Genomic DNA, 16,390 nt, shown 5'->3' with positions numbered 1-16,390 from the left:
TCATGTTGAACTGTTTTCCCGTTTCGCTTCGTCTTTTCTTAAATTGAATCTCCATCTTGCTTCACGTAAAGGGTTGGTAGTGGGCTTAATACGCCCGATAATTAATCGGAACCGTCGAGGCTGACGATAACACCGCTCGGTTATCCCGATAGTACGGAACGGATCACTTAAGTGGCCCGTGTCCGGAGTCGACCTGCGGCGAGGTGCGATCGCCCGGTCTACCCTCCGCGTGGGTACTTAGGTCGGTCGAGTTTGGTGAACAACCCGATCCCACGCGGGGGGGGGGGGGCGATTGGCACGATCGTGGTGAGGCCAAAAGGCCCACCCGTTACTAGCTCCCGGCGTTAGTCCGTTCTGTAGTAACAAACATCTGTTCATATATGTATATGTATATATGTATATGTATGCATACATATGTATGTATATGCGCTGTATTATGTATATATATATATATATATATATATATATATATATATATATATATATATATATATATATATATATATATATATATATATATATAATGTCTGGATTCGTATTTATGTATATGTTGCTATATATATATATATATATATATATATATATATATATATATATATATATATATATATATATATATATATATATATATATATACATATATATGTTGAATGTATATAAGTATGTTTACGTATGTATATATATATATATATATATATATATATATATATATATATATATATATGTCTGTATGTGTGTATTTATGTACATGTGTGTATATATATACATATATGTTGTTGTTGTTCGTCTTTCGGCTGCTCCCGTTAGGGGTCGCCACAGCGGATCATCCGTTATGATCCGCATTCTGATTTGGCACAGGTTTTACGCCGGATGCCCTTCCTGACGCAACCCTGGTCGTCTCTTACGACACAGGGATAAGGATTGGGTTTCGCCATGATTCCGGGATGCCCTACACCCTCTCATAGCGTGGTCCAGCGCATAGCTCCCGTCCTCAAGCGATCCTCCAACCCAAGCCTCCGAGTAGCCGGATTACAGGCGCACGCCATTACGCCCGGTTATATATACATATATGTATGTAGGAATATATATATATATATATATATATATATATATATATATATATATATATATATATATATATATATATATATACATACATATATATATACATATATATATATATATATATATATATTTATTGTTTGTATGGATGGATATATCGATATATATATATATATATATATATATATATATATATATATATATATATATATGTATTACAAGCCCAGACCAGGAATCAAACCAAGGTCCTCTGGCAAACCGTACCAATGCTCTGCCATCTGAGCTATCTGGGTGACCCACCGGCTGCACAACACAATTCTTCCACATTTTCAAGTGCCGCTCTCTTTCCCCCACTGCTTCCGGGGCACTCATTGCCAAGCATAGAAGCAGCTCGGGCCTGCTCTTGTGAGCGTCTTCCCTTTGTGGGAGGACACATCCATGTCCCCTTCTATACACCACAGGTGGGATGGTAATATATTTAGAAATGAGCAGAATAGAACATCATAAATATATGTGGAAAAATTATCGTCGATAAATTTACGGTCTGGGCCCGTAAGTTTTCCACATATATTTATGATGCTCTATACTGCTCATTTCGAATATATATATATATATATATATATATATATATATGTATATATATACATATATATATATATATATATATATATATATATATATATATATATATATATATATATATATAATATTAGTTATAGTCTCAATACAGAAATTGAATGTTTCCCGATGTAACCTTGGAAATTGTATTTCATGATGCTGGCTGACAGATATAGTTATAGTGAGTCTGTACTGTGCCTTGTTACTGCTGGACGGTCATGTTTATGACACACGCTGTGGATTTTCTACTTTGTGAGCGCAGGAGAATAGAGCCTCAGGGGGAAGGCTTTCTGCGCTGGCATCTGCTTATTGTAATTGAATGCATTGATTCTTCCGGTGCATTGTTGATGCTGAAGATGCGTTTCTGCCAGAGTCCCTGATTAGTTAAACTGTCCCGCGGAAATATTTTATCGACACGTGGGCAGCAAAGGTCAAATGTTTGGTTAATGATGCAGCTACAGGAATTGAAGACCCAGATTAGAAACGAGGAATACAAGAGAGAAGCAATGAGCTGCATCATAGTTAGGGTCACTAAAACACTGACAAATTGCAAACCTGGCCCCTAATTTGTTGGCGATAATTTCCTCGGCTCGTTTTTCCGAGCTTGTCACTGAAATTGCCATTACCCAAGAAGAAGGCACAATACGAGAAAATGCCTCGCCACCTTTCCGAAAACATTAATTTTACCAAGTGCCACTAAAATATAGTATTGGCCAGCGAATAATTGCACACATTCGGCAAACATCAACATTTAAATATGTGTGTGCACCATTAGTGCAATCATGCCATGCCCACTGATTGCTTTCAAATTCCTTTGAATGGCACGTTTAAATAACATTCTTCTAAAATCTAAAGGAATATTTTGGAATTTATTTTGTTCTGAAAATATTTTTGGAATCTTTGTTTTTTTTTTCGATTCAAGATTTCGTCAAATTCAAATTTACTGCATTTCCATGCTACTGCATCATAGTAAATCCAAAGAGAGGTATGGCTGTACTTTGAGCGCTTTCACTGCTGGATTTTATATTTTGCCAAACACCACATGCAGTTGGAGTAGTTTTATCGTCTGTATTCCCTCAAAGTATAATATGTAAACAAATTGTATTTTTTTATGGACCGTAAACGTTAATGCTGAATCATCTTTCCTTGTTACAGACGAGATGATAATCAGTTCTGCAAGATGTTGTCCATTCTCTCATATTATCCTTGTTGTTTTTAGAATTCCATTTGTGAAGTTCTTTTTTTGGAAAGAAAATGGGGTGCTTCTTTTTAAATATATATATATATATATATATATATATATATATATATATATATATATGTATATATACATGGAAAAAAGTGGAGCTTTGACTGTGTGCATGCTTGCTCACCCTTCTGGAGAAAACTGATTGTGCAATAGGGATCATGCCGATCATCCAACTGCTGGAGAGAGAGAGAGAGAGAGAGAGAGAGAGAGAGAGAGAGAGAGAGAGAGAGAGAGAGAGAGAGAGAGAGAGAGAGAGAGAGAGAGAGAGAGAGAGAGAGAGAGAGAGAGAGAGAGAGAGAGAGAGAGAGAGAGAGAGAGAGAGAGAGAGAGAGAGAGAGAGAGAGAGAGAGAGAGAGAGAGAGAGAGAGAGACACAGAGCTACAGAGCTACAGACACTCCATAAATTACCAAGGCAATGACCCAAGGCAGTGTGTGCAAGCTTTGCCTTTTGTACAGCCGTTATCGTCGGAAAAAAATGAAGAAGATTCGTTTTTGGTAGTCGGACCAATCCTCGATATTTCTTGCCAACTCAGTATTTGGTTTTTTTCAATCTACCTTATTGGTTTCGGCAGTTTATGTCTATTTTCAACCATTTGCTGTGGCTTTGGAAGCCCTCTGGTTAGTCCGACCACTTGTGCTTCCACATCGTGAGGAAAGCATGTGATTGACGACGTGGCATTAATCTGTGCTATCATTGATCATTTAGGTGTTAACAGCGAGAGCCGGTGGCAATTTATCGACATAAAAGGGATTGTAAACTTTCTTCGAAGTTCTTAAAATGTTGCATGATCAACCAGATGACACCTCAACTTCAGCAAAAGAAAATGCTCTAATAATTATTCAATCACTTGGAGACCAGGTTGTGGCGAGATCATGTTCATTATGATTGTGTTGAGCTGTGCCATTTGTTGTCAGTATTGGTTTTTCAGAATTATTTGATTTGCACGATAGGTAGGGAGCACGATGATCTGGGGTTTTTTTTGGTTTTTTTATATCTAGTTTCTATACACATGTAAATCCATAGTTTCTGCACTTGAGTGTGTTGTTGAGTTTATCGATCTTGAATATATTATCCAATCGATCTTGATCCCCATATTTAACCCTATTCAGACTGAGCTTTTTTGAAGTATGTATACATAGGCTGGGAGGGGGGGGGGACATGATAATTTTTACCTCCCCCCCAAAAGATCCCAGAGGTGGAATGTCTGATGGACACAAAATTTGGTGTGTAGATGGAATGTCTTCTTAACAATTAAATTAACGATAAAATGGCTAGTTTTAGAAAATTAGTTAATTAGTTATAAGCAAGTCCGTTAATTTTATGCATATTTTCAAGTTGTGTTTTTTTGAATAAATTTGGTATCAAAAGATGTGCAAGACTTCAAAGAAAAGAGTCATGAAACAGTATTTGGCAATTTGTGGCAATTATGGAGAAATCACGAAATCTATACATGGGGGTCATTTTGACAAACCTCCCCCCCTCCCCCCACACACACACACACACACACACACACACACACACACACACACACACACACACACACACACACACACACACACACACACACACACACCCCAACCTGAATAGGGTTAAGAAATAAAAAGTATATAAGAAGCACATAATGGTTTCCTTCCTCCCTCCACCAATATTCCAAAGACATGGAATTGGAAACAGGTCTTTTCTTATTTTTTCCCCACTTCACAGCAAAACGACACACAACAAGAAAAACATAACTTCAACTGCCCCCCTCACACCTCACACACACACACACACACACACACACACACACACACACACACACACACACACACACACACACACACACACTTCGCACAACAACAAAAAAGATAAAAACGTCTTTGATATGTCTTTCTCTTCTGAGAAATGCTTTTTGGTATAATAGAATTTACAAAACAACAAAGAACACTGTTACATTAACATTATGACAAAGCAAAGCAAATGCACTTTAGCCCAAACATCAAAGTTAATGGTAAAGTTTGTGCAAACCATGCATGTGCACCTTGACCCGAAACACAAAAAGCATCCTCATACAATAAACACATATCTTGACCAAGGTCACTTGCTGTTTCTTCTTGAGATAACAACAGCAAGAAAAAAAATTAGCTTTAAAAACAGTCTGGAAAGCAACCTAAACTACATGATACCACCAACACGTGGGGTACAGTGGTCGAAGTAGTGGGGTTGCACACCTCGTTTGCCTTGTTTGGATTGGCCAATGCATCATGAATGTCATAATCATTTTACATCAACTTGGATTGACCAATCAAAAAAAAGGATGAACCAGATGAGATAGCACCTCAACAAAACTGACTTTATTGAGAATACTGAAAAGAAAACTGCTGCTGCTCTGGTGAGACGACAGCAATTGCTCTGAATTATCCATGAACCTCAATCTGCAATCGACTGTTGAAGTCATTTCTTTTTTCTGTCTTCTGTTTTAATTGAGCTGGTGTTGCTTGACTATTTTTTTTTTTATCAAGTAAAGCTCCAGCAGATTTTGGTTGGTGGTGTGTTGTGAAAGTATAATCAGTTTGTTCGCAATTACACTGATTTTGGCCAAGGATATTGGACAGACAAATTTGTGAAATGCTGTAAATGTAGAGTATATACGTTTGGGGAATGATTAGGAAACGTTTTGAATTGTTTTCTTTTTTTGTCTTGTCATGTCATTTGAACCTTGTAATATTTGACAATCCCAACAAACAACTCATAGATTATGCTCTGTTTGCTAGAACCCAAACACACAGTTGAAACGATGGCAGCAGCTGTTGTGTATTCCATTTATCCTTGCATAGCAAGATGATGCACAAGGAGAATGATAATAATAATAATGAAGCATAATGCAAGCAACGATGCAAAAGCTGTACATCCTTAACTGCCAATCAGGATATAGTCTGACACATCATTCCATCTTCATACAGTCCTGTCTCAGGCTGTCTGGCCTCCATGAGCCAGGTATTATAGCATCTATGAACATAACATTCCCAAGAATGCTGAGAAAATTGGAGTGCCTGTTAGCCGCAATTTCATAACATTATCCGCAGCAAAGTATCTCGTTATGGAAAACGAGCATCTGTTTGATACCATATGCATTACCATCCAATTACATGCACTTGCATACTTTCATTGAGTCAAAATTAGAAAAGATGAGGAGGAAAATTATACACACAACAGCAAGATAACATGCAGCACATTTCATTGCATTTGGCATGTCTCTGGACTACAGGTGATGCGAATAATGTTTATTTAGGGATGTCACGAGCGCTACAATTGCTGTAAAACTGTGCAAGGAGCATAGTTGCAAATGGTCCATCAAAAGTGAATGAAGAGAGGTGTATCAACATTTAAAAGGGGTCTGATAGTGTGTGTGGGTGTAACTCGATGAAGAAATTATTATTGAAGCTGATCTGATGATTATCGGAATGTATCAGCAAATAAATATGAGAACGAAGTCAGTGGCACACCATCGCAATTCCCTCTACTTCCCTCCTAAAGCAAAGTTGAAAGATGGCAAAAAGTTCCACAAGCAATGACCCAATGTCAAATTTTGAGTCAAAAAATTATTTCCCCCATTTTGATCCATGCGCCTCGAAGCCCCCATCCCCTGGGGTATAATCCTGGGGCAAATCCAAAAAATTGTTCCATGTTTAATGTGTCTCCCAATGTTGATTGCAAATACAAAGTTTCATTTTATAATGTTTAAAAATGTTCCCATAATTGCATATTTCGGTATTCGAGCTTATGACCCCACCCCAGCGGGTGGGCCAAAAAATACACCACTCTTGCGTCTTCTGGCTACGCGCTGATCATAACTACAAAGTTTGGTGAATTTCTGTACAACAGTTTAGGAGATAGCATAACGGACAGACAGACAGAGCCGATTACAATATCCCCTCGTTTTTTTTCAAAAAAGCGTGGTGACAAAAAGGAAGGAAAATGTTCTATGAGCATAAGTGTTTGGTAATGAACATAAGACCAGTATTAATTTGCAGGCAAGATAACAGAAAAGTTTAGTTCATGCTTGTGTACCTGTCTGCATGTATGTCCACGTCTGTCTGTAGTCACAGCAAAAGTTCTTTCAAAATGACATTCCAACCCTGAGGTTGCCATTGGATAGATTTATTTGTCCTGTTGTCATTGGCAATTCTGTAGTTTTGCCTTCTTCTGAAATATGTTCACCCTGGCTCAAGTATTTTATCCCCGTCAAAATGTGATGTCCCCAAGGTGTGCTCCAACGGTGTCTGATCATTGCTGCCATGGTATCGTGCTTATTTGCAGGGATAATTGGGAGCCCCACAGGTTCTTTGCGAGAGGCAAAAGTAGACGATTGAATGCTGAAAATGCGCTGGACTGCACGCGGTGAGAATTGGGCTCTGTGGTTCTGCTTCCTGTTGTTAGAGACCGATGAAGCCCATCACTTCAGATTTCTTCACATTAAGGGATGTGCAGTTGTCTTTCCAGATGTGCTATACTTCGACCAATTCGCACATTTCTATTTTAAAACTTCAATGTGGGTCAGATGACTCAACATATAATTGAGTAGTCAAGTTCTCCCACCCCATGTGAAAAATATTAGAAAGGTCAATTCCTTGCATTGAGTTGGTCCATTGTTAATCATGATGATAATGACCTCTGCCACCCAAGGTGAAAAAGGTTATGTTTTCATGCCTGTCTGTCTGCCTGTCTGTCTGTCTGTCTGTTTGTCTGTTTGTTATTTGCAAAATCAAATATTTTTCAAGTATATTGGTCAGTCGATTTTGTTATTCTGTCTGTCTCCCTGTTTTTCGCCTACAGGTCACAATTTAAAACCGATCTTCGTGAAACTTCACCACATTGTTGAGTTTGCCATAAGGAAGAGGCCGATTGTTTTTGAGGTCAAAAGGTCAACATAGGACAAAAGTCAATAACTAAGGTGGTATTTCTAAAATCCTCAATTTTCATCCAATTGACTTGAAATTTGAAGAGTATTTTCAAATCAAGTCACTGAATCCAACCACCATTTACTTTTGAGGTCCACATCGGCCAAATGGTCAACATAGGCTGAATTTCTAAAATTGTCAATTTTCATCCAATTGACTTGAAATTTGAAGAGGATTTATTTCATGTCACTGAAGTCAACCAGCCAGTTATTTTTTGAGGTCAACATAGGCCCAAGGTCAACAACTAAGGTTGTATGTCTAAGATCCTCAATTCTCATCCAATTGACGTGAAATTTGAAGAGGAGATATATTTCAGGTCAATGAATTCAACCACCAATTCTTTTTGCAGTCCACATCAGCCAAAAGGTTAACATAGGCCGAATTTCTAAAATTGTCAATTTTCATACGATCCACTTGAAGTTTTAAGAGGAGTTGCATATTTGGTCATTGAATTCAACCACCAATTATTTTTGAGGTCAAATTTGTTTTATGGATTTTTCAAGGTCTTGCTCTGCATGAAATCTTGTTCTTGTTATTCTTTCTGTTTGTCTGTTTGTGAATCGCTGACAGGTCACATGTTTTAAACTGATCTTCACGAAACTTCACCACATGGTGGAATTTGTCATGAGGAAGAAGCTTCTTGTTTTTAAGGTCAAACGGTCAACATAGGCCAAAGGTCAACATCTTCGGTGAGATTTCTAAAATCCTCAATTTTCATCCGATTCACTTGAAATTTGAAGAGAAGTTGCATATTTGGTCATTTAATTCAACCACCAATTATTTTTGAGGTCAAATTTGTTTTATATATTTTGCAAGTGTCGTGCTCTGCACAAAATCTTTCTGGTGTTTGTTTGTGACTTACAAAATCAAAGATTTTTCATGTATGTTGGTCAGTGGATTTTGTTACTTTGTTTGTCTGTTTGTCTGTCAATCGCCTACAAGTCACAATTTAAAACCGATCTTCACGAAATGTCACCAAGTTGCAGAGGTAGTTTCAATTGAGAAGCCTATTGATTTTGAGGTCAAATTTCTAAAATCGTCATTTTTCATCCGATTGACTTGAAATTTGAACAAGGTTTGCATTTGGTGTCACTGAATTTGGAAAGCAATTGTTTTTGAGGTCAAAAGCTCAAAGGTCAACTCAAATTCAAACTTCGAAAATCATCAATTCAATCTGAAAAATAATCAATTTTCGTCCGATTGACCTGAGCTTTGATTAAAAAGGTCAATTTTAATCTTAATGAAATGGACAATTTGATGTATCCAAAGCAACTTTTGGAGAGGGGGTGGATTGCATATCACTGCAACTGCAGACCAATCAGACTTCTCACAATCACCAGCATGTTATGGAATCCATCATCACTTCTGACATCAAATACTTCTTCAATGGCTTGATCTCCGATAATCGATTTGGATTAAGACCAGTTCACTATACCTGGAATATGGTGCTTCTGCTCTCCCAACAATGTATGGAGATCCTCAATGCCAGACATGAAATCGGAGCCATCTCCAGGACATATCGCATGCTTTTGATACAGTCTGGCAACCCGCCCTGCTCACCAAACTCTCTTCCCATGGTATCAAAGGACATCTCCACTCATGGCCCGCAGACGTCCTCTCCTGTCACAGCCAAAGTTTGGCCCTAAATGGAGTTCTCTTATCCCTTATTCCTGTGCAGGCCGGAGTTCCTCAAGGCAGCGTTCTGGGCCCTATTCTTTTCCTGGTTTTCATCAATGATCTCTCTGACTCTCTGGAAAATCCTCATTATCTGTTTGCTGATGACTCCACCCGCTGCCCAAGCATCTGTTATCCCTCAGATTGGCAAGCAGCAGCCTCTCCACTCTCTGCAGATCTGGATAAAATCACAAGCTGGTCCAACACGTGTAACATGTCTTTCAATCTTGACAAATCTCACACTCTTACAATGTCCCTTCGAAAGGATTGTGGAACCCCCCCCCCCCATCTACTTTCTCAACAATCCTCTTGAAGAAGTCCTTTCATTCAAGCTTCTGGGTCTATCTGACATGATCTTTCCTGGGAAAGCCACATTTCCAACCGAGCCTCCAAAGCCAGCTGCCAAATCGGGATCCTCTATCATGCAAAGTTCTTCCTTGGCACACATGAGCTGCTGACCACAAAAAAGCTTTCATCCACAGCCTGATGGAGTACTGCTCTTTCCTCTGGGCTCATGCTCCCACCTTTCTCGGCTTCATGCTGTGGAAACCAGGGCTTTTAGGATCATTGGTACCTCTTGCAATGAAAATGAGTCTTTGGGTCTCTCGCTCTCTCAATGCAGGCATGTCGGTGGTCTTTGTGTCTTCAACCATGTCCTCTCGGCCTGCCCCCCCCCAGCTCTATCTGAGATCTGCCCACCCCCCCCCCATATTTCCGCAAGGTGCTCAAGGTCTGCTTTCAACCCCTTTCTGGTAAAACTACCAAAATCACAAATCACTGGTCACCTTCACTCTTTCATTCCTCTTTTTCCCCGCCTTTGGAACAAACTCCCACACTCTCTCCAAGCCCACTCTTCCCTCCAGGTTCTCAAAACAGCTGTTCCCCACCATCTCTTCTCGTCCCTCATCCAAATCCTCGATCTTTTCTACCCCCGTTAATACACCCCAAACCGACCTCCTTCAAATTCCCTGCTTTCCTTCCTGAAAGTCCCTGCAGTGTCCATCGTGTTTACCCTGTTTACCCTGCCCCATCCCTCTCCCTTCCACAGATCTCCTCACTTCTCTGTTCCCCACTGTTTTTCCTTCCCTCACCTGCCCCTCTTGTTTCCTGCTCCCCTTGTTGTACATTGTGTGTGTGTTAGCTCCCATGCAAGACTCAACAGTGTGTTCAAAATGTTTTTTTTTAAAGGTCAATTGCCTGAAAATTGATTATTTTTCATTTAAATCGATGATTTTAGAAGTTTGACCTGAAGCTGACCATTGACCATTTGACCTCAAAAGTAGTTGGTTTCCAAATTCAGTGATGCACTCTGCATTTTCTGCTTAATTTTCACGTTAATCGGATGAAAATTGGTGATTTTTCAGATGAAATTTGATTTTAGAAGTTTGACCTTGAGTTGACCTTTGACCTTTTGATCCCAAAAATAGTTGGCTTCCCATTTCAGTGACGTAATATGCGAATCCTGTTCAACTTTCAAAGTTAATTGGATGAAAAAATGCGATTTTTAGAAATGTTACCTCAGCTTTGACCTTTGACCTCAAAATCAATTGGCTTCTCAGTTGAGACCACCTCTATAACTTGGTTAATTTTCATGATGATCGGTTTAGAATTGTGACCTCTTGGCGATTGGCAAACAGACAGACAGAAAAACAAAATCGATTGACCAATATACTTGAAAAATCTTCGATTTTGCAAGTTACAAACAAACAGAACAAGAAGAAGATGTCGTGCAGAGCACGATACTTGCAAAATCCATGAAACAAATTTGACCTCAAAAATAAATGGCTCATTGAATTCAGTGACCTGAAATATAAACCCTCTTCAAATTTCAAGTCACTCAGATGAAAATTGAGGATTTTTAGAAATACCACCTTAGTTGTTGACCTTGAGCCTATGTTGTTCTTTTGTTCTTTGTTGACCTCAAAAAATTGGCTGGTTGAATTCATTGACCTGAAATATAAACCCTCTCCAAATTTCAAGTGAATCGGATAAAAATTGAGGATTTTCGAAATACTACCTTAGTTCTTGACCTTGAGCCTATGTTGATCTTTTGTTCTTTGTTGACCTCAAAAAATTGGCTTGTTGAATTCATTGACCTGAAATATAAACCCTCTCGAAATTTCAAGTCAATCGGATGAAAATTGAGGATTTTCGAAATACTACCTTAGTTGTTGACCTTGAGCCTATATTGTTCTTTTGTTCTTTGTTGACCTCAAAAAATTGGCTGGTTGAATTCATTGACCTGAAATATAAACCCTCTCCAAATTTCAAGTCAATCGGGCGAAAATTCACAATTTCAGAAAGTCGGCCTATGTTGACCTCAAAAATTATTGTTGCTTGCATTCAGTGACCATTAATTCAGTGACATTAGTTGTTATCCTTTGGTCTATGTTAACCTTTTGACCTCAAAAATAATCAGCTTCTTCCTTTTGACAAACTACACCATCATGTGTTGAAGTTTCGTGAAGACCGGTTTAAAATTGTGACATGAAGACAATAAACAGACAAATAGACAAACAGTCACAGACAGACAGAATAACAAAATCGACTGAGATTTTGCAAGTAATAACACGAGCAACCAACCAATATACTTGAACAATCTTCGATTTACGCAAATAACAGACAGTGGTGAAAACATCACCTCCTTCCACCTTTTGTGTTTGAGGTAAAAAGATCATCATCACCTCTTCAAATGTTTTATTGCAGAGAAATGATAAAAATGGTGAGGTGTTTTTATTTTCAGAAAATGGAACTTAACCAGATTTTAAAGTACCGTCACAGGTGGTCAGTATTTGTTTCCTTTTATATTTTTCCTCCATCAGCAGACCTTGTTGCAATAGCAATCTGCTCTTGCAGAAGAAAGAGTTGTTTGATGGAATTGTTATCAGCATAATGGTTTTGTAGATTTCCCAATGGGGTAAATAGATTGACATACACCAAGAAAAGTCTTCATTCTTTAACAGCTTTTGAAGGTGGATTAGCAAAGTTGGTGGCGTGATCCCCTCATCTGCTCTCGATTATGGAATTGAGTGTGGCATACTCTCAAAAAATTTCCTACTTTTTAATGTGATATGGAACTTCGTTATGAGATGGATGTTGATGATATATTGGATTTAAGTGAATCATAAAATAATACAATTAGTATTTGGAAAATAATGAAATTGATGGACCAATTTAATGGGTTGTTCATTGTAGCACAGGCATGATGGGCTGAATGGCCTTCTGGAAGATTCCAAGCTCCTCGCATACATATCCTTGTGGAAGGTAGATCATGTGATTGAATACCAGTGGGTGCAATGGGCTGATTGTGACGTACGTGAATACAATCAGCCATCAAATTGATAATGTTGATAATGCTTGACGACATGAAATGCCTTGACTACAAGTAGAACATTGCTTGGGTTTAGGAAAGCATTACTCAGCCTTGAGTCTCATTCGGGGCAACATCTGCATTGGGTCCCTTGCCTGATGTATTGGCAACTATCCCTTGATGAGGATTTGGCATTGTAGAGGAAGCAATTCTTTGATGAGGATTTTTATTTGGTGGTTTTGTCTGCACCAATGATTCCTGGAAAGGAAAGATCCAAGATTGTCACAAGTGTGAATTTATTAGGGTACCCTGTCAGTACAGGGTACCCTATTGTTTTTCTTCTGTTTATTATTATTTTTCTTTTTCCGCCGGCATTTTGCACCCTTTTTCGCTTTAAAAATCATTTTCTCTGGGATACTAAGTCCGATCGACACAAAATTTTCACCACAGTATGTATCTTTTTTGATAGCACAATCACGTTATAATTATGACGTCATTGGTCATGTGGTGCGGGCGCCATCTTGAAAAAAACGATAAACTTTGGACATCTGTATCTCGGAAACCGTGCAATGGAAAAATTTTTCTCTTGATACATTTTACTAAGCTCCCTATGGGGAACACGTGTGATTTTTCATGACGTCATAGGTGAAGCGATATACCGGTGAAAATTCGTCAAGTAGAACGCCGTATAGGAAAAATCTGAAAAATTCTGAGCATCATCTACGCCTAAAATCACTGACGAAAATGTTTTTCTTGACGTCATCGATGACGTAATTCGGCCGCCATCTTGTTTTTTAGTGTTTATTAAAAAAAAAATCTTCTTCTCCAGAAGGGCTGGACAGATTAAGGCGAAACTTTACACGTACATTCCCCCTGATGTTCTCTTTCAAGTTTGTTAATTTGTTGTTGATACGTCACATGGTTTGGCGGCCATCTTGAAAAAACACTAAAACCTTCAAACATCTTCTTCTCCAGAAGCGCTGGTCCCATGAAGGCGAGATTTCACAACTATATTCGTGACATGTATGCGATGCAAGTTTGTTAATTTCGAAGTGATACGTCACATGGTTTGGCCGCCATGTTGGATTTAAGAAAAATATTAAATAATGTTTTCTCTGGTATTTCATAAGCCATCGAAGCGAAAATTTGCAATTGCCTTCCTCCCTCAAGTCTGCATACATGGTAAAAAATTTTTACCTCAGAAGTCACATGGTTTGGCGGCCATCTTGGATAGAAAAATAGACCTTATCCGATTTTCAAGAAACTTCACACACTTGTTCGGGTCGACGATGGAAAGCAGAATTTAAATTTATGATATCATTGGTCACAAGGTTCGGCAGCCATCTTGGATTGAAAATGAATAAATTTTAAAAATCTTCTTCTCCAGAAGGGCAAGACAGATTAAGACGAAACTTCACACATATATTTCCCATGAGGTCCTTTCTCAAGTTTGTTAATTTGTTCTTGATCGGTCACATGGTTTGGCGGCCATCTTGAAAAAACCCGAAAACCTTCAAACATCTTCTTCTCCAGAAGCGTTGGCCCAATGAAGGGGAGATTTCAGAACTATATTCAGGACAGGAAGGCGATATAAGTTTGTTAATTTAAAATTGATAAGTCGCATGGTTTGGCCGCCATCTTGGATTTAAGAAAAATATTAAATAATGTTTTCTCTGGAACCGCTTAACCAAACGAATCGAAAATTTGTAATTATCATCTACCTTTGTCTGTGCATGCGTGGTAAAAATTATGATGTCACACGTCACATGGTTTGGCGGCCATCTTGGATAGAAAAACGCACCTTTACCGATTAACACGAAACTTCAGAAACGTGTTCCAATACCCAGTTGGAAGCAGAATTTAAATTTGTAATGTCATAGGTCACATGGTTCGTCAGCCATCTTGGATTAAAAAATAATATCTTTAAACGTATTTTTCTCTGAAAGGACTGAACAGATCCAGGCGAAACTCCACCACTATGACCGCCTCTCCATGACGAATAAAAAGTTCTCACCCCTTTTGAGGTACGACGCAACGTTTGGCAGCCATCGTGGATTGAAGGAAAAATATTAATTAATGTTTACTCTGGAACTACTGCATCAATAAATGTGAAACATCAAGTTTATGGTGGAACGCTCATGCGGAATGAGGGTTTGAAATTTCAACGCGATCGGGCCCAGGGTTTGGCAGCCATGTTGGTTTTAAGAAAAATATTAAATAATGTTTTCTCTGGAACTGCTTAACCTAGCGAAGCGAAAATTTGCGCTTATCGTCTACATTCGTGTTTGCACATGTGTTGAAAATTATGACGTCATAAGTCACATGGTTTGGCCGCCATCTTGGATTGAAGGATAAATATTAATTAATGTTTACTCTGGAACCACTGCTTCTATATATACGAAACTTCACATTTGTAATTTAGCCGACATGCGAAACAAACGTTTAAAATTTCAACCTGATCGGTCATGCGGTTTGGCAGCCAGAATTATTTAATTATTTGAATCTGTTCGCCAGTAATAAGGAAATTGAACGCTTTGTGCTGCCCGGTTCGTAACTCGTCTGTTCCGCGCCGTCTCGAAGCAGGCCTGTGGTTGTATCACCATTAAATAATGTTTTCTCTGGCACCGCTTATCCGATAAATGCGAAACTTTGCGACTATGATTTAAGTCTCATGTTGTATCAGTTGTGTCAATGGCGGACGGACTGGGTACCCAGTCATCACTGCCAGCAGTTATAAAGTGGCAGTTCTAGTTATTATTATTATTATTATTATTATTATTATTATTGTATCTGCACTTGAGGCTCTTGGGAGAGCTTGAACACATTAAAAAAATTCGGAAAGTTTAGTGCTGTTGAAGTAGTCCAGAAGCAGTCCCCAACACCATGCTTATACACCACCCCCATTGAACCTTTATTTAAATTGAAGTCCCGCAAAACTGGAGGTTTTTGGAAGTATTATAAGGGTGAATTGTGTTCTATATTTTTCAAGAATATAATTCAATTTCAATAAGATAAAGATTGTAAAAGTCGAATAAATTAATTAATTCCAGTTTTAGCACCATTTTCTGCAGTGTCTATAACATAACCATGACAAATACATCACATTAGTTGTTCATGCCTGTCTTATGTGTCCTAATGTGTCTTATGTTTCCCTTCCTCGGCCCACCTGAGCTCCTGACCACAAACAAAGCTTTCGTCCGCAGCCTGATGGAGTACTGCTCTCCCCTCTGGGCTGGTTCTCCTGCCTCTCACCTTTCTCGGCTTCACGCTGTGGAAACCAGGGCATTTCGGATCATTGGCATCTCCCGCGATGAGGCTGAGTCTTCGGACCTCTTACTCTCTCATCGCAGGTAGGTCAGTGGCCTTTGTCTTCTACCATCTCCTCTGCGGTCTCACCCCCCCCCCGCCCCCCACGCTCTGTCTGCGATTTTCCCACACCATCTTTCCACAGGGCGCTCATTGTCCACCAACAACCCCCTTCTGGTAACACTACCAAAATCACGAATCATTGCTTACCTTCTCTTTTTCATTCCTCT

The 16,390-nt window shown here is 38.9% G+C and overlaps 1 long non-coding RNA gene across 1 annotated transcript; it reads left to right on the top strand.

Moving 5' to 3' along the window:
• The first annotated feature begins 1,417 nt into the window (after positions 1–1,417).
• LOC147027602 (uncharacterized) lies at positions 1,418–16,199 on the top strand. Its single transcript, XR_015056889.1, has 3 exons — positions 1,418–1,523; positions 7,230–7,310; positions 16,058–16,199. It is a non-coding gene; the product is annotated as an uncharacterized LOC147027602 (long non-coding RNA).
• The last annotated feature ends 191 nt before the right edge of the window (positions 16,200–16,390 follow it).

The sequence above is a fragment of the Eptatretus burgeri genome, chromosome 4, assembly GCF_056783735.1.
Source record: "Eptatretus burgeri isolate ZD-2024b chromosome 4, Ebu_testis_v1, whole genome shotgun sequence".
In the NCBI taxonomy this organism is placed as follows: domain Eukaryota; kingdom Metazoa; phylum Chordata; class Myxini; order Myxiniformes; family Myxinidae; genus Eptatretus; species Eptatretus burgeri.
The sequence above is the reverse complement of the archived record's forward strand: the minus strand, read 5'-3'. Positions and strand labels throughout refer to the sequence as shown.